The sequence below is a fragment of the Esox lucius genome, chromosome 2 (genome assembly GCF_011004845.1).
Source record: "Esox lucius isolate fEsoLuc1 chromosome 2, fEsoLuc1.pri, whole genome shotgun sequence".
Classification (NCBI taxonomy): Eukaryota; Metazoa; Chordata; class Actinopteri; order Esociformes; family Esocidae; genus Esox; species Esox lucius.
This window is the reverse complement of record NC_047570.1, coordinates 24,027,696-24,051,211: the sequence shown is the minus strand read 5'-3', so window position 1 is coordinate 24,051,211 and position 23,516 is coordinate 24,027,696. Positions and strand designations below refer to the sequence as shown.

The 23,516-nt window shown below is 40.8% G+C and overlaps 1 long non-coding RNA gene across 1 annotated transcript; it reads right to left on the bottom strand.

Annotated features, from left to right (window-relative positions):
• Nucleotides 1-7,550: 7,550 nt before the first annotated feature.
• Nucleotides 7,551-11,142, bottom strand: LOC117592910. Its single transcript, XR_004574641.1, has 3 exons — nt 10,648-11,142; nt 9,420-9,596; nt 7,551-9,106 (listed from the first exon to the last, which is right to left on the bottom strand). It is a non-coding gene; the product is annotated as an uncharacterized LOC117592910 (long non-coding RNA).
• Nucleotides 11,143-23,516: the final 12,374 nt, after the last annotated feature.

The following is a 23,516-nucleotide window of genomic DNA, read 5'->3' as shown; positions in this document are numbered from 1 at the left end:
TTGTGTTAAGAAATGGGTCATTCTTGGTATGTAATGTTTGCACTGCACTACGAAAATGTGGCTATAAAATATTTCCCAACAAATACTTTTTACGATGTGTGACGCCTTGTGTTGGGATGACACTGTTTATGGGCTTGCCCTCCTTTGCATCGGTAAACTGATTTAAGCCATAGCAGGTGCCCCAGAGCACAGTGAGCACAACAGAGTCACTGCACGAAGGGCGCTGCTGTCTCTGTCTGGGCTTTGTAGACAGAATATCCACAGATGTGGAGCCAGACCAGATGGCACGTACATCTGAGACAGACAGAGCAGAGCCAGGGAGACACTGGAGACAGAGGGATAAAGAGACAGAGATCGAGGGGACAGAAAGAGTGGGGGAAATCAGGGCAAAGGCACAGACACTGGCCGGCTTTAAAATATGTGAGCAAAGCGTGGCCAGTTGGAGGCCATGTGAGGGTGACATTTAACCAGCCCCTACTTTCTATTTCACTAATCATTGACTCTCTGTGCACGGCCTACAACATGCCTGCAGGCTATTAGGGACAATGAATGCCTTCTCCTTGACCCAGCCCAACGGAAGAACAGATGAAAACAGCAACGCGACCAAGGGGCCTTCTGAAGTGTTAAACAAAAATGTCATTTCTGAATGATGTGCCTGTGGTGGGCTCCAGTCCTGCACCCTATTCTCTAGTCTATACAGTACAAACTGGCCTTGTCTAACCCCCACAGATAGACCTAATCATTTCAGCAGAGTAAATTCAGAAAAAGACCAAATGAATAAAATAAAAAAATGTCTATATACTGTGAGTGAGTCTTTCAGATCTGAAACACGAACCCCTTGCAGTTGCACAACAATGGCACAAAGGGAATATTAGATGAAAGCATTAGCGATGTAAATAACTCTTTTGCTGGTGTGTGAAAGAGAGGGGAGGGAGGATAGAGAGACAGAACAAGAGAGAAATGGAAAGCGTGTGTGAGAGAGGAGGGAAAAAGCGGAAAGACAGGGAAGGAAACAGAGTGGGAGAGAGACTCACCAACAGAAGCTTCGCCCAATTAAGGGTCAAATACAGTCTGAAAGAGACAGATTGCAAAACTTTTATCAAAAAAGGGATAGATAGCCGGGCATACCTAATTCAAGTAAATGGATATAATTAGTGATGGGCAGATAAACACATATACAGGCTCACACTCACTGACAGACATACGGACGGACAGACAGACAGACAGACCAAAAAGAGTTCTGTGACTCGAGGACAGATTCAGTGCACTGGTCAGTCTGAAGATGGGGATGACAAGGCTTACAGACACAGAGATGCAGAAAGCTTTCTGTCAGTCTGTGCAGCGTGGTGAGGAGGATTACTTGTGTTCTTGTCTTTAATTGATTTTAAATAAGCAAGTCATTCTGGGTGACAGTGTAGGGATAAATAAAAGTTACAATATAAGAAAGATTACATGAAGACATGAAACAGAAGGGCACACAACCAGGACAATACATCTAAAACAGAGGAACAGACTAAAGTGCTCCCCACTGTTTGGGACAGTTTTAACATGACATCCACATTCTCTACTGTAGTCAGAGTTCTGTTAAATGTTGGAACTATTAAACATAAAATGTCTGTCCAGTTTCTCTTCAAAAGAGGGGAAAGTGCTCATTATGTGGGCTCTGCACTTTCTTGAGTGTTAGATTGGCTAAGAAAGAAAAGTTAGTCATGCTTGCTTATCTCACAATGAGTTCAGGATTAAAAGATCAAAGGCCTGACTTGGTTTAATATTATAGGAAATGTAAGCCCTTTAGACGCTCTTTAGACCAATGCCTTTTATCTGCTTGCAATACTTGGATCAAAATAACCCAACATTAATTTAAATTTTCATTGAATGTCCAATGTGATATTTCAGTTCACACCTTTCATTTCATATCCAGAGGAAGGAGGGAAGCTAGAAATGCAGCAGCAGCTGATCTATTACATACTTTAAAGAAAGAAACCTTAAAGACCTGTAGAGCAGTGATTTAAGTCGACAGAAAAAAATCATATGCAATGCAATCATAAAAAACTAACATTAGGTTGAATTTATGACTTTTGTAGCGACCTTGGTAAGGCCATTACGCGTCCCTCTAAATCCATAATCCCATGCCCACCTGCAGAGCTGAATGTTGCCGGCATGGATGTTTTCGTTTTCGTAAACATATCATATAAAATCAGGTGCCATGAATCTACGTTAAATAGTCTAATTAGTCCTCTGAGACCATGTTGGAAATCATGATACCTATTTTGGGTTGTTTTGAGTAATTTGGGGTATTTTTCAGTAGTTCTGGATTCTGATAGGGAATTTCAGGCAATTTTGGGGGAGTTGAATTGCCACAACCAGGATTTGAATAAGCGACAGAATTATTTTGCATTCTTTCTGAGAAAGAGCATACAGTGGATATAAAAAGTTTACACACCCCTTTTAAAATGCCAGGTTCTTGTGATGTAAAAGAATGAGACAAAGATAAATCATATCACAACTTTTTCCACCTTTAATGTGACCTATAAGGTGGAAAATTCAATTCAAAAACAAACTGAAATCTTTGAGGAGGAACATTTTTAAATAAGAAACTCACAATAACCTGGTTGCATAAGTGTGCACACCCTTAAACTAATACTTTGTTGAAGCACCTTTTGATTTTATTACAGCACTCAGTCTTTTTGGATAGGAGTCTATTAACATGGCACATCTTGACGTGGCTATATGTGCCCACTCTTCTTTGCAAAAGTTCTCCAAATCTGTCAGATTGCGAGGACATCTTCTGTGCACAGCCCTCTTCAGATCACCCCACAGATGTTCAATTGGATTCAGGTCTGGGCTCTGGCTGGACCATTCCAAAAAGTTAATCTTCTTCTGGTGAAGCCATGCTTTTGTGGATTTGGATGTGTGCTTGGGATTGTTGTTGTGCTGAAAGTTTAACTTCATCTTCAGCTTTCTAACGGACGCCTGAAGGTTTTGTGCCAAAATTGCCTGGTATTTGGAACATAATTCCCTCCACCCTGAATAAGGCCCCGGTTCCTGCTGAAGAAAAACAACCCCAAAGCATGATGCTGCTGCCAACATGCTTCACTGTGGGCATAGTGTTCTTTAGCTGATGTGCAGAGTTGTTTTTGCGCCAAACATACCTTTTGAAATGATGGCCAAAAAGTTCAACCTTGGTTTCATCAGATCATAACACATTTTCCCACATGCTTTTGGGAGACTTGACGTTGGTTTTTGCAAACATCAGCCAGGCTTGGATGTTTTTCTTTGTAAGAAAAGGCTTCCGTCTTGCCACCCTACCCCATAGCCCATTCACATGAAGAATACGGGAGATTGTTTTCACATGTAGCACACAGCCAGTACTTGCCAGAAATTCCTGCAGTTCCTTTAATGTTGCTGTAGGCCTCTTGCAATCCTCCCTGACCAGTTTTCTTCTTGTCTTTTCATCAATTTTGGAGGGACATCCAGTTCTTGGTAATGTCTCTGTTGTGCCATATTTTCTCCACTTGGTGATGACTGTCTTCACTGTGTTCCATGATATATCTAATGCTTTGGAAATTATTTTGTACCCTTCTCCTGACTAATATCTTTCAACAATGAGATCCCTCTGATGCTTTGGAAGCTCTCTGTGGACATTGCTTTTGCTCTGAGATGCAACTAAGAAAATGTCAGGAAAATCCTGCTATACTACTTTATTTGTGATTAATCAGAGTCACTTTCAATGATGTCGGGTGTGTAATGACTTCTATTTAACATGAGTTTGAATGTGATTGGTTAATTCTGAACAAAGCCACATCCCCAATTATAAAAGGGTGTGCACACTTATGCAACCAGATTATTGTAAGGTTTTTATTTTTCATTTTTCCCCCTCGAAGATTTCAGTTTGTTTTTCAATTGAATTGTTCACATTATAGGTCACATTAAAAGTGGAAAAGGTTCTGACATAATTCATCTTAATCTCATTCTTTTATATCACAAAAACCCGGCATTTTAACAGGGGCTTGTAGACTTTTTATATCCACTGTATATTTCTGACTTGCCTGAAGAACTGCCAATTTTCTACTGCTCCAGTTGGTCCAGCCTTGAACCAGGTGAGATTTCTCAATTTGTAGAGAACCAAGGATTTGAAGTGCTTGCAGGTGGCACGTTTGTCAGCTAGAGAGATAAAACATTTTTGAGCTAAATATGCTACCAGAAGCCTGGGTTAGGATTTTTTTTAAATTCCAGCAACAAATAAAATCTATCGCATCTAAGCACATATATTTTATAAATATTTAAACCATAATGTCAATGTTCCTAGATATTGGATCCTTCTATGAAGTATTTGTCAGAAACAGAATTTCAGGCATCATGTTCTTTACCGAAGTGTAACAGAAGTGTAAAAAGTACCAAGTAAAAGCACTTGGCTGTGTTGACCAGTTTTGGGAAGTTCCTAATGAGGAGCTAAATGGCCAGGTAAACAGAGTGCATAACTTATCAGTGACCTTAACTGATCATTTTACACTCTTCCTTTTTATTTAATTGACCAGTGGTTAGTTTGATTCATTCAGTAACACCTATGGTAATTTATGTCTAAATTAGAAAGTTCCCTAAACTGGGGAAAACACCTGAACCCCGCCAACTACTTTAGATTTTAGTGTTTTTAAAATTTTTGCATTTTAACAATTTTATTTAGGTTTATGGGCACACAATCGTGATTGGTAATGTGGTTCTTTTTTGTTCTGTTAGTTTTTTGTCCTTTGTTCTTGAATGTAGCTTGTCCTTTTTGTTCTGATTGTTTTCACCTGTTTGTTGTTAGTCCTTATTAGCACACTATTTAGTTGGCCCAGTTCTGTCAGCCCTTTGTCAAGTTATTGGGTGTGTCTTGCCTGCCGTTCTGCAGTTCTGCCTGCCTGCCATTTTGTTGGTTTTGCCAGTCTCAATTTCATCATTAAATCCTTTTGTTTTCCCCTGTGCCGGTCCCTGCCTCGCTGGCCCTGCCCGGCGTCCCTGCCTAGCCAATGCCCTACTCTTTCAATGGCGATCAGGGGCCATCATGGGCACTGACCAGTCTGCGGCTAAGTAACCCCATACGCAGGAAGGGATTCACTGTGTGTTCTGACACGTTCCTCTGTTCTGACACGTTCCTCCCGTAACCTGTAATCAACATTTTCTGTGACTTGTGCCACAGTAGACCTTCTGTCGGTTTGGACCAGACGGGATAGCCTTCTTCGCCCCTGCACATCGATGAGCCTTGGGTGCCCAACACCCTGTCGCCGGTGTGGTTTGTTAGATGATTAACGTTATTTGTTTCACCTTTGAGTGGTCATACTGTAATGTTTTGGCTCATCAGTGTATTGTAATTAATTCTCACTCCTGTAAATTACAGTTCAGACCAGGAACAATACAAATACCTAAATAGTCAAAAAAAATTAAAATGCGCATTTTAAAAGCCAGCAAGGTGGTTTGTCCAAAACATACAATATATCTTCTCCATAAAATAATATTTGAATTTAAAGAAAAATGGTAACGTGGATTAACTTTCCTGTACATACATATTGTACATCTAAAAGTAAATTTTTTCCATAAATAAAAAGTGACACTTTCATATATTCTAGATTCATAACACAAAGTGAAAAATGTCAAGCCTTGTTTCAATCTTGATGATTACAGCTTACAGCTCATGGAAATAAATTCTGTATCTCAAAATAATAGAATAAAAATGTATAATACAGAAATGTTGACCTGAGAAGAGCTCTAATCAGCTAATTAACTCAAAACACCTGCAAAGGTTTCCTAAGTATGTTAATTTATGCACTTATTACTTGATCAGGGCTCCGTTTGCACGAATTACTGCATCAATGTGGCGTGCCATGAAGGCAATCAGCCTGTGGCACTGCTGAGGTCTTATGGAAGCCCAGGTTGCTTTGATAGCAGCCTTCAGATCATCTGTGTTGTTGAGTCTGGTGTATCTCACTGTGGGTAGGTGCCAAGTCCTGCTGGAAAAGGAAATCAGCATCTCCATAAAGCTTGTCAGCAGATGGAAGCATGAAGTGCTCTAAAATCTCCTGGAATATGGCTGCATTGACTCTGGATTTGATAAAACACAGTGGACCAACACCAGCACATGACATTGCACCCCAAATCATCACTGACTGTGGAAACCTCACACTGGACTTCAAGCAACTTGGATTCTGTGCCTCTCCTCTCTTTCTCCAGACTCTGGGACCTTGATTTCCAAATGAAATGCAAAATGTACTTTCATCTGAAGAGTGGACTTTGGACCACTGAGCAAGGGTCCATTGCTTTTTCTCCTTCGCCCAGGTAAGACGCTTCTGATGTTGTCTCTGGTTCACGAGTGGCTTGATACTAGGAATGTAATACTTGTAGCCCATTTTCTGGACACGTCTGTGCATGGCAGCTCTTGATGTACCAGAGTCAGTCCACTCCTTGTGAAGCTCCCCCAAGTTCTTGAATCGGCTTTGCCGAGATGAACCTGTATAGTTATAAACTTTTCAAAATAGCATGTACAATAGTCTAGTGTGGCACAGTACTGAAATAAGTGTTCAAATACTGTATACACTCATATCACAGAGCAGATCCAGCTTTTGCTGTCTGTTTGACGGGCTCATGCTCATTAGTTAACTTGAAGAATGTGCTCCAGCTCTACGACAACAAAAGTAGAGACTCTGACTTCTGTCTCTTACTGAGGCAAACTATGGTTGATTAGAGACAGTTTTCAAACCAACAACAATAAAGTGTACTCTGGCCCTCAGCTTCAAACATAAATTAATTTATAGGACAACCTGTCTGGAACTGTACACAAAGTGCATCTTCCGCTGAACAATGTGCTATTACAACTTTAATGTGCAAACCTTTTACTCTATTCCATCCACCACTTCAAGGAAAACTGCTTATTTATGGTTGACTTCTGTCAGGTGACATCAAGGACACTTTGTCCTTCAATAGTCAGCAGCACAGACACTTTGAGAAACAAGGTCAAGGTATTAAAGACATCCTTAAGAGATTGTCGGATGCTTGTCAATCCTAGTTTTATGTAGCTAACTTTGGAAAATGATATCCTGCTTGTTAACACAACAGACACTATGCAATACTTACAGTAGGCTGCAGACAGTAGGCTTGAAAAGTTATTTTCTGACAGCAAGTATTCGAGTAGACAGAAATCCAAGACTACTGCAATAAAACATTCAGAGAATGTGTAAGTAGCCTATATCTCCAGAGCAGCAATATCCATTCTAGTGTTATAATTCTTAATGAAACCATGTGTTACTATTAGTATCTTGATTTGATGGAAACTATATTGTAGCATCAGCACCAACAGCCACTAGCACAACAGAAGCCTTGTTGTGAGGGCTGGAGGCTGTAGGGTGTGCCAGTGATACTCACTAATATGTGAGGGTACAGTTAGTGACCCTCTCTAAATCATTTAGTATTGACGTTACAGATACTGTGATTCATATCAGGGCATGAATTCTTGGTTGTCATTCAGATTCTCTCTGATATTTCTCAAACAAATTTCAACATTGATTTGTAGGCTGTTTATTAATGTACAATAATATAAGTAAATGACAGGGAGGCATGAGCAAAGTTGTGAGTATATTCAGGGCAATGAACTTGCCAGCCAGTGGCACTCTGTATAACACCCTTGAACATCGATGACCTCACTGGTTACACAGAATTCTCCTTTAGACAGTTTGAACGCTGGGGCAATGCAATGTGTTTGTAAAGGTGCACTGTGTAGAATCCTCCCTCTAACATATACAGGATTGGATTTTAACCAATTATATGACTCCTCCTCCTTATATGACTCCTCCTCCTTGCCTCACTGAACAAGACCAGAATAGTATCAGTTAGTCCAGGGTGGTTTAGTTTGGGAAGGAAAGTACTGCAAGTATCTAAAACAACTAAGAGATTACAAGTCAATGCAAGCTCATGCAAACCAACTAACCGGCAAGAACTGCAGATTGCAGCAGTGAGATGAAAATAATGTCTTTATACATAGGACAAAAGTAGATACTGGTATTAAAATGCATATATATCAACTAACTCTTTCAAAACTCATTGCCACTGGAGAAGCGCATTTTCAGCTAAGTTGCTAATAACCCAGAGAGCACACTATGTTTGCAACCTTGAGACGTTCCTGTGGCTGGAGGAGTTGCATGAGGGGAAGGGCAGAACACACACCCCATCAGGATGTGTCCCCATCATATCCTATTGGTGCCCCAGGAAGTGGCAGATAATGTGGCAGTGTGGGAAATGCAGTGGGCAGGCTTCAGAGACCACCTGGGGAAGAGGTAGCGGTGCTCCCACATGATACCAAAGAGCTACGGTCAAAGTTTGATAATCTGCGTCTCGCTGATGGCAACCTACATTGTCCTTACAGGAGCCAGCTACTGGAGAGGAGAGGTGGCAGGTGGTTTTCCCAATAGCTCTGTGGGACGCTGTGCTCCAGGGCATAAGTAGGAGGGATCTGGACGTTGGGGTCACAAAGACCCTCCGCCAGGGTTTCTCCTGGGGTCAGCGCAGGACGGATGCAGAGGATTTTTGTTACCGCTGCGACAGCTGCACAGCGAGGAAGGGTCCTCTGGGTCATTCCCATGCAGCTTCTGCAGCTTCCATTCGTGGCTCCCGTGGAGGGAGTGGGGAGGGGATGTGGTCAAGCTGCTCCAAAGCACAGAAAATGGAAACCATTGGGTGCTCAAGGCTATGGACTATTTTACAAAATAAGCCCTGCCCAGCCAGGACGCAGGGACCGTTGTCGATGCCCTCACCTCTTCCAAAACTGCCAATGCTGAGTCCATTCACAGCAACCAGGCTGGGAACTTTGAGTCCTGTGGGTTTGCTAGCATGTGTGACTGACCTTGTATACACATTCAAAAAACACTGGCACAAAAGCTGGCCAACATCGCATCCAAACACCAGCATTACTGGGATAACCTGCCCATAGTCCTCACGGTGTGCTTCACCACGATTCCATCTCCAGCCAACTCGTGCTAGGGAGAGATTACTTGACACCTGCATGAAGGGCGTTCAGGCTGCCCCAAGGGCCCACCTGTTGTGCCAGGAGACTGCAGGAGCGCTTGGAGATGGCCCACACCTTCACAAGGAAACAGGTGTTAGACAGAAAAGAGACTATGATGTGTACACTTGGGAAAGGCACTTTGATGCTGAGGAGCCAGCCTGGGCCTACCACCTTTTCAGTCATTTAAAAAAGACATTCACAATGCCCTTGGTATTGTGGAAATATAATCTTCTTCAAATATAAGTACATATTCAATGTTTTGTCCACTAATCCATCAATTTGTGACTTTTCAGCTGGAAAATGATTTCAGATAGATGATCATGTGACCGGAGTGAATAATTAATTAGTGTCCAATTAATACCTTGACAACCAGGGAGTTTCTAATTACCTGGAGTCCTGATAGATACTCAGACCTCCATGGGATAATTTTGATAAAGGTGTTTCCTCTTTCAAACACTGGGCCTCAGGTTTTTCCAGGTACATGGCATTGATCTCCCTCATGAACGTGTTGTTTTCCCAGGAAAAAAGTTTTGTTCTCACGCCACTCACCAGCCTTCTTGGTTTCCTAAAGCCATGGGAAAATGGAAAATGATGGAAGCACGATTTTCTAAACAAGATCCCACACAAACCTGCAGTGGAAAAACACCTTTTGTGTCTCTGCTGTCTGCCCCAGTATCCTGGTGTGGGGCTTCTGTTTTGCTCAGGGAACCTCTGCTGAGATAAAGGGAGCACACTGAGGAGTGTGTTGAGAGTAGGATGAGGGGGTAGGATGAGGAGGGGGATCAGGGATGACAGGGGAAATGGTCGACAGCACTTTCACTAGCAGCCCGGAGACATAACCAACAGATCTGCAGCTCTGCTCTCATTTAATCTGTGTCATCCCCACAGCTATTAGGCAGTTTAGCAGGGAAAAGACTGCTGAAATATACATCTGTCCTTGTGTCAGCAATACCAAGCTCTTCTCACATCCAATCCATGCATACACCGGCAGCTTTTAAGCAATCAGTTCAATATTTAAAATGTCAGTTGCCGGTAATGGCGCGTTTGATGTGACCTCGATAACAAGCTCTGTTGTTCACGCTGCCTGGTGGAGGTGGATGGACTGAGTGATTGTTTCCTCCTAGATAATAAAACCGTGCCTGTCTACCATCATCCCTGACTCTTCTCTGTGTGTAAATAGGATCTGAAACGATCATGTTTGAAAAACCTCCTCAAAAGGACTTCAACAAAATGTGTCGTTCAGCAACTTCAGCGTACCTCCTTAAAATACTTTTCCAAAAATCGTACTACAAAGAATATTCACTGGATAAGAAAGAAGAAGAAATGTGACATATCACAAGTTACTAAAAGTCACCATTTCGATGCTGCAAAGCAGATTATTTCTAAATGCACATTAATGTATCAACTCTTGTCCCATGTTCTTGTCCTATACCTCGAACGGTGTGCAATATTCTGCCTCTCGTGTTACAGAATTCTAAACTCATCTTGTACAAGACTGGACATCATGGAGCAGAGTGACTGTAGATGAACGTGTTGTGCGCATGTTGGCGTGCACAGAGTCGGGACAACGGATGGGATTAGCATACGAGGGCCCTGCTAGCACATTCAACACTCACCCCACTGCCACTCAGTTGTCTTACACAGCACGTCCACTGACCTCCGGCAACGTCCACTGACCTCTCGCAAGTGCTAAAACTGCCATTTAACACAGAGGCGGCCGGTAGGGGTGCCCATCCAACCCCCACGGCAATTAACTACAATATGGGTGGCTGAGGCTGCGAGAGTAGAAAAAGCAGGAGATGAATGCACTGTTGTATCAATACTTAGCAACAGTATCTGACAGCTATTTGGAGACATCAAGGTCTGGACCATTTACCTGGAACAAGAGAAGTGTACCATCTGTTTACATAGGAAAGTGGGAAAAACATAGACATGATTGCAAAGAATTACAGGCCAGAGGCCTTGGAAACATTAGTCATGTTCCAACCAGACCGATGTTTGAGCAACACTAAAGATCTACCATCGAACATTCAAGGAATAATATTATGGTCAAAGACAAGCTTATAAACGTTGACTATTGCATTCTCTATTGCAACTCCCTCAACCGCCCATTGTGAACCCCCTATCCACCATCCACCTACCCCCATCACCCTCTTAACACTGTGATGAAGCACACGTTGCCCTGCTCCCTCCACCTCCCAGGACGCTGGTGGTGAGTGGAGGGTGTCTGCCTCCGGAACCCAGCGTAGCACTGCGTCTTTCCCCAGCAGGCTCTCTGGCTCTCTGTGGGCCTCCCCTGGGGCAAAAGGAAGATTAAAACAAACAGGAGTTTAATCAGTAGGGCCCCCGCTCTCTCCTCCACCCTGCCACCAACAGAAGGAACCCCTCTCCAGGAAGGCTCCCTCAAATCAAAGCTTCCTGCTCGCCACTCGCTGCTTCGCCGATCCGTATCAAAACAACAAAACCAGCAGAAACAATTATGTATTCCTTTTGAAGTGTTTTTTTGAAGTTACCCCACCTCCCCTCCTCTCTCCCTCTACCCTATTCCCCCTCCTCTCTGCTCTCTCTCTCTGTTTTTTAACTCCAAGGAAACAAGGTCACACAGAAAGCTTCTTTAGAAAAAGGAGGCTTCTTTGAAAGAGGCAGAAACTCCAGAATTATCATCTACTCTCACATCTCTGCGTGCAAAGAGCAGCTTTCTTGTTCGCTCTAGTTCAATTACAGGGAACATGTTTCTGTGCAATGCTCTTCCTTGTAATGACGCATGAAGCAGGTCGATGAACTTCATCATTCAGGCTGGTGTCTGCGCTCATCCTGCAGAGGAAGACTAGTGTGTATTTTTTTTGGAGAGGCTGGGGGTCTGAATGTGTGTGTGCGGGGGGGGGGGGTGGACATACGTCCATGGATATGGTGCTTCGGGGTGTCATTGCGTAACAGTGTGCAAGCAGGGCGGGACACAGACAGAGATAAAAGCTGGCCCTTGTAGTAACAGTCAGGGGATGGGGTGTTTGAGAGAGGAATGAGGTCCTCTCTTTGGGGTCTATGACCCAGTTATGGTTCTAAAGCTTCAACCAAACCAACAGCAGCGCCATCCGATGGTGATGAGAACAATTCAACAAATATATGAGTGAATAGGATAAAAAATAATTAGTATAATGAATGTGCACAGACGGCGCATTTGAATATGTATTGTAATATTGGCTTGCCTTCAATAGATTTGTCAATCTGGTGTAAAAAAATAAAAAAAATAAGTAAGAAAACATCTTTCACTTGCACTATAACATTCTACTTTGACCAGTAACAGCAGTGAGTTCATATGCCTTCCAGGTCAGTGGTCTGGCCTGCATGCACAATGAGTGTGTTTTGCCTTAAGGGAGAGCACGACTGTCTTGTAGCTAGTGTGAATCTAATTTTAATTTAAATGTTATGGTGATATTATTTAAATGATATTGTGCTCACAATGGACGTGAACACGTCCATTCTTATGTTGTCAAAATAGGCTCATACAGTAGTCTCTTTATTTGAGTTACCCAGTTCAACTACGTACATGCAAAAAAGGTCTTTAGTCTAATTAAAATACCAATTAAAATGTTTGGCCCTACATCCCCATACCTTGCCTGTTTCTGCAGATTTTAGATATTATAGGCTGACACCTGCAAACACAGCCATGCCCATAGTCAGAAAGCATTGCATGGGCCTCCAAATGGCACCATCTAAGTCACTCCATTGGGCAATATATATATATACTTTTATATATATTATATATATATATATATATATATATATATATATATATATATCAGTGTCATTACACTATAATACTATGAGGGTATGCTTCCTCAAACACATGAAGCTTAAAATCTAATGAGCAAAACAGCCACTCCATTGGGTAACGAAGGCGATGGTGTCGATTTCATTGGAAATTGAAGGACTGCTGTACATTACATAGTGTGATGACAGGGCCACTCAATTTGAGAGAATCACTCTGGCTCTGGCCTCCTGGCCTCTCTCAAGACATAACAGCCATAGTAAAGGATAATTCTTCTTGAGCAGTGTATTTAATTTAAACTAGTGGTTCTTTCTACATGCTTACTCCAGCACTCAATAGTGGATGAACATGTGCACCAATGTACCCATTTCAGGAAAAGAAAAGAATGAGGGTCTTTAAATAATTTGCATTTCATGCCTAGTAGGTACATTTCAATATGCCTTTGTAAACTATTCAGACCCCTTCACTTTCTCCTCATTTTGTTGTGTTATAGACCTCTTTTATAACTTATCATTTCAGACAGATAACGCCACAACTTCATTTAACCATTACTAGACAAACTATACACATACAAAGTCTTGGCATTAGGTTCTGTTCCTTAGGAGTAAGGAACTGCATGCTAAGACAACCAGCGGAGTAGCAGAGAGACTGACTACCCTGACCATCTTAAACAGATCGCCATGGTGGATTAGGAATCGTCAGACTGTGGTAGGAGTGATGCTAACATCAGCTTATGCGTAAATTAGCCAATTCCCATACAGGTTCCCTGGCTGAACTAGCTGCACATATTTTTTGCAATTAATCTAGACATAACATATAATTACAACGTAAATGTTCATTTATTAATTTTAGCAAATTTATTGAAAACAAAAACATTATTTATCAGGTACTCAGATCCTTTTATTCAGTACTTCATAGAAGCACCTTTGGCAGCTATCACAGTTTGTGTTTTCTTAAGTATTACACTACCAGCTTTGCTCACCTTTAACAGGGCAGTTTATCCAATACTTTCTTGTACGTTCCCTTTAAGCTCTGTCAGATTGGAAAGGGAGCAGCGATGAACTGCAATCCTCATTGCAGTCACCCGACAGATGTTCAACAAGGTTCAAGTCCGGGCCTTGGCTGGGCCACTTAAGGACATTCACATACTTGTCCACAAGCCACTCAAACATTGTCTTGGCTGTGTTCTTCAGGTCATTGTTATGCTGAAAAATGTATCTTCTCCCCAGTCTAAGGTCCTGTGGGCTCTGGATCAGGTTTGCTTCAAAGACCTCTTTATTTTGCTCCATTCATTGATCCTTCCTTTGATCCTGACCATTTTCCTGGTTCCTGGGATTTCCATACCATGATGCTCCTACCACCATGGATCATCCTGCACTGTATGAATGGTATAAGAGAGGGGATGACAGGTACCTTGTTTTAGCCAGATATACAGTGGATATAAAAAGTCTACACACCCCTGTTAAAATGCTAGGTTCTTGTGATGTAAAAGAATGAGACAAAGATAAATCAGATCAGAATTTTTTCCACCTTTAATGTGACCTATAACGTGAACAATTCAATTGAAAAACAAACTGAAATCTTTGAGGGGGGAAATGTTTTAATTAAAACTCACAATAACCTGGTTGCATAAGGGTGCACACCCTTAACCCTTTGGCGCGTACGATCACACCAGTGTGATCAATCTTGAGTGGTCCCTGGAGCGTACGATCACACCGGTGTGATTAGAACGTCATGTTTAGAACGCACCATTAGCATACCTAGCTACAAGTAACGTAACAATGGCTGGTAAAACCGCGCTATTATTTACTCACATTTAGCTCAAACAGTGTTTATAACTTTATTTCCTGATTGTAATTGTTTCAAGACCATACTATGATATTAACCAGGTAGAAAGCATTCAAATCGGGACAAGAAGTGTTAGTTACGTACCAACAGACAGCCAACACTAATGCACAAAAACGAATTATATTAGCGACTACTACCGATCAAAACCATTGCAAAAACTTTCTAGAAGTTACGTTCCCCGTTGTATGCATTTTATATAGTTTATTCATTTTCACTGCATTGAATAACTGGTCACGATTTGTTAGCTAGCGGGCAGCTGATGTTTGCTAGCGGTTAGCTGACGTTTTCTAGCTAGCTACAGTAATAAATCAACCAACTTTTGTAGCTCTTAGAATTCGAGTCAACGAGAGAAGCTTGCAATGCAATGCATGTAGTGTTCCTTACCTAGCAAGGTGACTGTTCAAAGGCTGGCATGAGTTCAAATGCTGCAGAGTACCGAAGTCACGTGCAAAAAAACTCACGCTGGGGGGTCGGTAAGGAATATTTGAAACTCACGCGTGAAAAGGTTAAACTAATGCTTTGTTGAAGCACATTTTGATTTTATTACAGCACTCTGTCTTTTTGGGTAGGAGTCTATTAGCATGGCACATCTTGACGTGGCAATTTTTGCCCACTCTTCTTTGCAAAAGCACTCCAAATCTGTCAGATTGTGAGGACATCTTCTGTGCACAGCCCTCTTCAGATCACCCAACAGATGTTCAATTGGATTCAGGTCTGGGCTCTGGCTGGACCATTCCAAAAAGTTAATCTTCTTCTGGTGAAGCAAGCTTTTGAAGATTTGGATGTGTGCTTAGGATTGTTTTTGTGCTGAAAGGTGAACTTCATCTTCACCTTTCTAACAGACGCCTGAAGGTTTTGTGCCAAAATTGCCTGGTATTTGGAACATAATTCCCTCCACCCTGAATAAGGCCCCGGTTCCAGCTGAAGAAAAACAGCCCAAAGCATGATGCTGCCACCACCATGCTTCACTGTGTGTATGGTGTTCTATGGTGATGTGCAGTGTTGTTTTTGCACCAAACATACCTTTTGGAATTATGGCCAAAATGTTCAACCTTGGTTTCATCAGACCATAATACATTTTCCCACATGCTTTTGGGGGACTTGATGTTTGTTTTTGCAAACATCAGCCGGGCTTGGATGTTTTTCTTTTTAAGAAAAGGCTTCTGTCTAGCCACCCTACCACAAAACTCATTCATATGAAGAATATGGGAGATTGTTGTCACATGTAGCACACAGCCAGTGCTTGCCAGAATTCCTGCCGTTTCTTTAATGTTGCTATAGGCCTCTTGGACGCCTCCCTGACCAGTTTTCTTCTCGTCTTTTCATCAATTTTGGAGGGACGTCCAGTTCTTGGTAATGTCTCTGTTGTGCCATATTTACTCCACTTGATGATGACTGTCTTCACTGTGTTCCATGATATATCTAATGCTTTGGAAATTATTATGTACCCTTCTCCTGACTGATATCTTTCAACAATGAGATCCCTCTGATGCTTTGGAAGCTCTCTGCGAACATGGCTTTTGCACTGAGATGCAACTAAGAAAATGTCAGGAAAATCCTACTAGAACAGTTTAACTTTGTTTGTGAATAATCAGAGTCACCTGATGGCAGGTGTGTAATGACTTCTATTTAACATGAGTTTGAATGTGATTGGTTAATTCTGAACACAGCCACATCCCCAGTTATGAGTGGGTGGGCACATTTATGCAACCAGGTTATGGTAAGGTTTTCATTTTTCATTTTTTCCCCTAGAAGATTTCAGTTTGTTTTTCAATTGAATTGTTCACATTAAAAGAAGAAAGTTCTGACATTATTTATCTTTGTCTCATTCTTTTACATCACAAACACCTGGCATTTTAACAGGGGTGTGTAGACTTTTTAGTCAGTAGTTGGATTTTAGTTTAATCAAGCCTGAGAATCTTTTTCCTCATCCTCATGAGTCCTTCAGGTGGCATGTCATATGCCTTTTACTCAGAAGTGGCTTCCATCTACCCAATCTATCAGAAAAGCCTGACTGTCAAAGTCATGCAGAGATGGTTGTCCCTCTGGTAGTTTCTCCCCTGTCTGCAGTCCCATCTCTGCATGCTGAAGCTCACTGGGTTCTTGTACACCTGCTGAACTAAGTTACTTAGATTGATCTTGCTTGTTCCAAGCATTTTCTATTCTACAATGATAGAGGCGAATGTGTTCTTGGGAACCTTCAATGCTTTAGCAATTCTTTCTTCCCCAAATCTATGCCTTGACACAACAAAATCTCAGAGATCTACAGAGAGTTCCTTGGACTTTCAGAAATATCTCCAATCAATTGAATTTACAACAGGTGGACTCTAATCCAGTTCTAGAGACATCTAAAGGATGATCAAAGGAAAAAGGATGCATTTGACCTAAATTGGAAGTGTTGTGGCAAAGAGTCCCAATCTACAACTCGTTGGGAGTTGCTGTATCAAAATAAGGCCATAAACACAAATTGGACACCAAATTGGGTATAGAAAGAAGGGGGAAACTTGAGAGAAAACAATAACAATCCCTGAAGGACAACCAACGTGCACTTGGAATAAGACTTTGAAAGTCATTAATTGTTGAAATGTCATAAGGGATCCAAACATTCCGCATATTGCCAAGAGCAGACAACATGACAGACGTGAGTTCCTCTCTGATCCTCTGGTTTACTTCTGGAAAAAAATGATGGTATTTTATTCGAAGCAAAAAACGACAGCACTATGCATCATACTTCCTTCCAAAACGGAGTTACCCCATACCTATATTAGCCCAACCTTACTTGTCACAGTGTGTCCATTTTTTTACTCACATGAATCATCCTCGACTGGGATGAAAGCTTTGGAGGGATAATTATTTGTTGGTCTGTGTGCTCCTGTTTTTGATACGTAACACAAAAGAACTGACTCGAGATACTTGAAACGAAAAAGCAATGCGGGAAAGAAGATAAAAGACTACCCTACCTCTACCGGATGCTCTTTTTGTGTTAGGCTAAGGTGGCCGCAGCGCTGGCTGCCTGCACCAAGCAATCCCACAATCCCTTTATCTGCCTTTCATTAGCGTCTTGCTCGCCATCTTAGCAGGGTGGGTTTTTTGGAGACAGTTACTTTCTCTCAGCCTGTGAAGTTCCTTCAGATTACGGAGGCACTTTGAAGCTGCTGTACTCCTCAACACTGAGGCCTTAGACCCAGCCCAGCGCCAAAGCAGCAGAATGGGGCAGAGACGCCCTCTGTTGATCCTGGGCTTGTTTGTCTTTCATGTGCCAAATACAGATTGTAACAAAGCCACACCTATTCACTCTGAATCTGTTAGCGTACAAAAATACACCAGATGTACAGGATGGGAAATAATGGGACTTAGTAATTACTTATACCTGTGGGTATTTGCGTAAATGAGACAGTTACTGTTGTTGTCCCGAAATGTTATTCTCTCCCTCTGTTCTCACTGGGCTTGAAAATCACATTCACGTGGGACTTTTGTTCTTCACCGGCAGATTGGATGTGATAGAACTAGAAGCATGTTGACAGAATGCACGCTAATTTGCTTACAATCCTGGTCAGTGCAGCAGAATTATATAGATGTTGCCCTGGTTCATGCTGGGAGATTTTTGGCAATGAGGGATGAGACAGAATCTCTTCTCACTATGGGGTTTGGAAATAAGGAATCAAACGAAAACAAACAAAAAAAACATCAGGAAGCGGTGTCATTGTCCACTGGACATCCTTTGAATGTTCTTCTTCCCATAGAAATTAAAAAATATCTCAGAAGATTTCAATGTCATTGAGTGCACAGAAAGTGTTACTCTTTTGTTAATCTCTAAAACACAGAAGTTTGCAGTTTTACTCACAGGATATTACAGGACATTACCTCCTCAGAAAGTATAAAATGGTGTGTCTGAATAGTAAACTCTCATTGAGTTTGCAGAGACCATTTCTAAATGGCTGGCTCAAAGTTTATATGAACTTTTCAAACAGCTTAGGATCTGACGGAGGACCGTCACTAGGCTCAGAGGCTTTGAACATTGGGCCCCTGTGTATTCTCCCCACCCCAGGACCACTGTCTTCAGAGGCTTATGGAGAAAAAAGGCCTAGAGCGACAGAAATCAAACCCTATCTTTCACGCACACACAAACCTCCCCCTCCTCTTTCTATTTGTCACATATGCACACATAGAGATGCACACAGGCACACGTACACACACACACACACACACACATACACACACAGCCAACAAGACTTACACTCATCAGGGTACTCAACACACCAAAAAAATATTTTCTTATCCATTGTAATAGAGATTTCAAAAACAGAATAATACATTAAAGCACCTTAAAGGCATAGAGAGAGAAGTTAAACTACAAAAACATTAAGGAAAGCCTAATGAAATATACATTAGAGTAATTGGATCAGACAACACTGGGTCTGACGATGGGAGGTGGCAGATGCTAATGACAGCATATGAAATGACTTCATGCAACACATCAAACACTGCTCTACCTTGATTCTCCTCTATGTGTAGCAGCACATGGAACTGTGGTTTTTCAAAATTGTTTGCATTTGTTTTAGAGAATAATCACAAAACCAAAACAACACGGACTACAGTAGATTTGATTTTATCACAATAGTGACGTATAGTGGTCTGTTCTGGTTGGAAACTTCTACAATAGAGATTCTATTTAAGCTTCCAACACTGAACCAGGTCATATCTAATGACAGCAGTCACATTAGGACATCTGTCATTGTGACAGTGAGAAGTCCTATGTACAGAAGGTTGGAGTTTGAAAACAACATGTATTTTGTTATATCCACATTTAGAACAGGTTTCAGCTGATTAAATCTTTGTTGAACATTATCAAAACAAGCTGTAACTGAGAGAGGGCCAGAATTTGAGAGAGTGGCGAACAATAAATCACAGTATCCTCTACATAGAAATGAAAGTTAGCTTGGAGTACATCTATGCCTGTTATTTATGTCAATTGTAAAGAGGAGTGGTCCCACAACCGATCTATGTGGCACATCCTTCAACACCATTCATAGGCTAGGAGGTGAGACCTTGTAACTGCACACATTGTGATCTATTTGAAAAATTGTTTTCAAACCATAAGACAGTTTCTACTGATAAGCCTATATCCATGAGTCTTTCCTACATGATTTCATGATCCACCATATCAAAAGCCTTTGATAGGTCAGTGAAACGGGCTGCACAGTGGTACCCCTTATCTAGAGAGACAATAAAATAATTTACTTCTTAAGACCTGCTGTAATTGTGCAGTGTTTTTTCTAAAACCTGATTGATAAACTGATCTCATTTTTAAGTAAAAAAATATTTTCAGTTGTGAGTAACAAGTGATTCTAAGATTGTCGCTAAAACAGAGTTTGGAAATAGGTCCATCATTATTTAACAATGTGGGATCTCCTCGTTTTAACAGGGGAATCACAAAGGCCGATTTCCAAATAAATTGAGTTTCATTTGATCTTAACAAAAGATTAAAGAGATAAGATAAAAATGGTTCAATAAAATCAGCAGCTAGCTTTAAGAACAGTGGATCTATATTATCAAGACTAGCTGATTTATTTGTAATTAAAGATTTTGCATCATGTAACTCTGAGTGAGTAATTTGTTTAAAACCAAACAACTGATTTCTGATTTGAAGACCATCAGTAACAGCATTTTCAAGTATTGGGCAGGTATTGTTTGAATATTGAAATAAAAAAACGGACGTAACAAAATACTCATTATAGCAATCAAGCATATTAACTTAGTCAGAGATCTGAATTGAGTCTTTGACAATGCATGGAGGAAGGTCTGAATGATTTTAATGACCATCTAAAGATTTAATGGTTTTCTTCGCATCATTTAGTTTGTTTGCAGTTTCATTTAAAAAGTGCAATGTTTTGACATTTCTAATAGAAACAGTGCATTTATTCCTAAATCACCTAAAAGTCAGCCAGTTTGACTCATGGTCAGACTACCTGGCCTTGGCCCAGGCCATATCACATTGGTGAAGAAGACATGACATCTCAGTCAAAGACCAGGCATTGTCACAACCTTTAATCCTGGATTTTATAAGGGGGCATGTCTATTAATAATTCCCTCATCAATAAACCATCATAGAGACATTTCTGAGCACTTTCTACATCCGGAATAAGGTGAATCTTCTCCCAATCCAACTGTGATCATGCAAGAAACCTTATTCCACAAACTGCTTCATATTTCGCTTGATTATTATATGAGTCTTTGCTTTTCTCTAATTTAGCCTGTCTGACAATTGCAACTACACATTCTCCTCTCTGCCCTCTCTCTATCCCTCTCAGCGATGGCCTTCTCTGACTATCTCTAATTCATGTTTAGATAAATGCTTTGTTCATTAAGTATTACCTTGCAATAACTAATATTGCTTTGTTTAATGTTTTCATCTAAAATATGAAGTTAAGCCATTTGAATTTTGAAAAATTCTCATAGCCCTCCCTGCCATGATTCATGTTGATTGTTTGTAGTACCCCTTTTTCAATAGAGTAGATCATGAAGAATAGGTTTGTGAAAACATATAGCATTTTTCTCCATGGTGTTCAATACGTTCATCACTTCTTTGAAAAATGACAATTTTCTTCTTTGAGAAATTACGACTTCTAAAATTATATCAGAAAAATGTAGGTTAAAAACAGGAACTGTGATTGGCAGCAGATAGCAGATGAGCAACACTATTTTGTGAGTTAGTGAAGGAGTCTCAAAGCAACCATCACAGTGACAGGGGAAACCGACAGGAGAGACTATATGATTGACTTACACTTTTTGATGTATCTGCCTCTCGTCTACCTGGTCTGGTTATACATCTTCAAACTGTGTTCTTTGTTCACAGGCATGATGATCTAAACCATCATTTGTCACATCTGAACTGGATGTCTTCCTTTTAAATTTAAAAAACAATATGCCAATCAGATTAGAAGCATTTAACTCTTTATCTCTTTGAGGGAATAAGTAACATGCCTTAAAGGGGAATTATGTCAAATTTTGCATTGTAACATAATAAAATGCCCCTTATACAGTTAGTTCCGGAAATCAATAGACAGGTTTTGTTATTTTGGCTGTTTACCAAAATATATTCAAATTAGAGTTAAATAATGAATATTGGCTTATAGTACAGTCTCTCAGCTTTAATTTGAGGGTATTCACATCAAATTGGAGGAAGGTTTTAGGAATTACAGCTCTTTAATATGTAGCCCCCTCTTTTTCAAGGGACCATGAGTAATTGGACAATTGGCTCAAAAGCTGTTTCATGGACAAGTGTGGGCTATTCCTTTGTTATTTTTTCATCAATTAAGCAGGTGAAAGGTCTAGAGTTGATATCAGATGTAGCATTCGCATTTAGAAGCTGCTTAATGCACGTGAAACAGGCCATCCTTAGGCTGCAGAAACAAAATCCATCAGAGGGATATCAGTAACATTAGGAGTGGCCAAATCAACAGTTTAGTAAATTCTGAAAAACAAAAGAATGCTCTGGTGAGCTCTGCAACACAAAAAGGCCTGGACATCCACAGAAAACAACAGTGGTGGATGATCGTAGGATCCTTTCCATGGTAAAGAATAAGCCCTGCACAACATCCAGCCAAGTGAAGAACACTCTCCAGGAGGTAGGCATATAATTATCCAAGTCTACCATAAAGAGAAGACTTTGATATAGGGGGTCCACCACAAGGTGCAAACCATTCATAAACCTGAAGAATAGAAAGGCCAGATTAGAAAATGTATCTATAAAAGCCAGCCCAGTTCTTGAACAGCATTGTTTGGACAGATGAAACTAAGACCAACCTGTACCAGAATGATGGGAAGAAAAAAGTCTGGAGATGGCTTGGAACAGCTCATGATCCGAAGCATACCACCACATCCTTAAAACACTGTGGAGGCAGTGTGATGGCATGGTCATGCATGGCTTCCATTGGGACAGGGTCACAAGTGTTTATTGATGATGTGACAGAAGACAGAAGCAGCCGGATGAATTCTGAAGTGTATAGGGATCTATTGTCTGCCCAGATTCCGCCAAATTCAACGAAATTGATTGGACAGTGCTTCACTTTACAGATGGACAATGAAACAAAAGCTTTTTTAAGTTTTTTAAGGCAAAAAAGTGGAATATTTTGCAATGGCCGAGTCAATCACCTGATCTCAACCTGATTGAGCATGCATTTCACTTGCTGGAAACAAAACTTAAGGCAGAAAGACCCACGAACAAACAACAACTGAAGACAGCTGCTGTTAAGGCCTGGTAAAGCATCACAAAGAAGGAAACCCAGCGTTTGGTGATGTCCATGAGCTTCCGACTTTAAGCAGTCATTGTCTGCAAAGGATTCTCAACAAAGTATTAAAAATGAACATTTTAATTATGATTGTGTTAATTTGTCCAATTACATTTGAGCCCCTGAAATTAGGGGACTGTGGATGAAAATGGAAAATGAAAATTCCTACACGTTTCATACAATATTTCTGTTCAACCCCTTGAATCAAAGCTCAAAGTCTGTACTTCAATTGCATCTCGGTTGTTTCATTATTATGAAAATTGTGTAAGTGTCCAAATATTTCCAGACTTAACTATACATCATCGGTAAAAGTGGAATGATTGGGTTTCACAACATTAATTCACTGAAAATTGTTCTTGCAATTTTGAAAGTGGTGTTAATGAGCCAAAATATATATGTCATTATCTGTCCATGTGTCAAATATTTATTTAAATGTTTTGCAGATAATAACATATATATGTTGGCTCATGAACACCACTTTCATTTTATTAACTAAAATTATACAAAAACACAAAAGCTTTCTATTTACTGTAGCAACAAAAAAAACATCAAACTGGGTTATCAAAACATCAAAGTA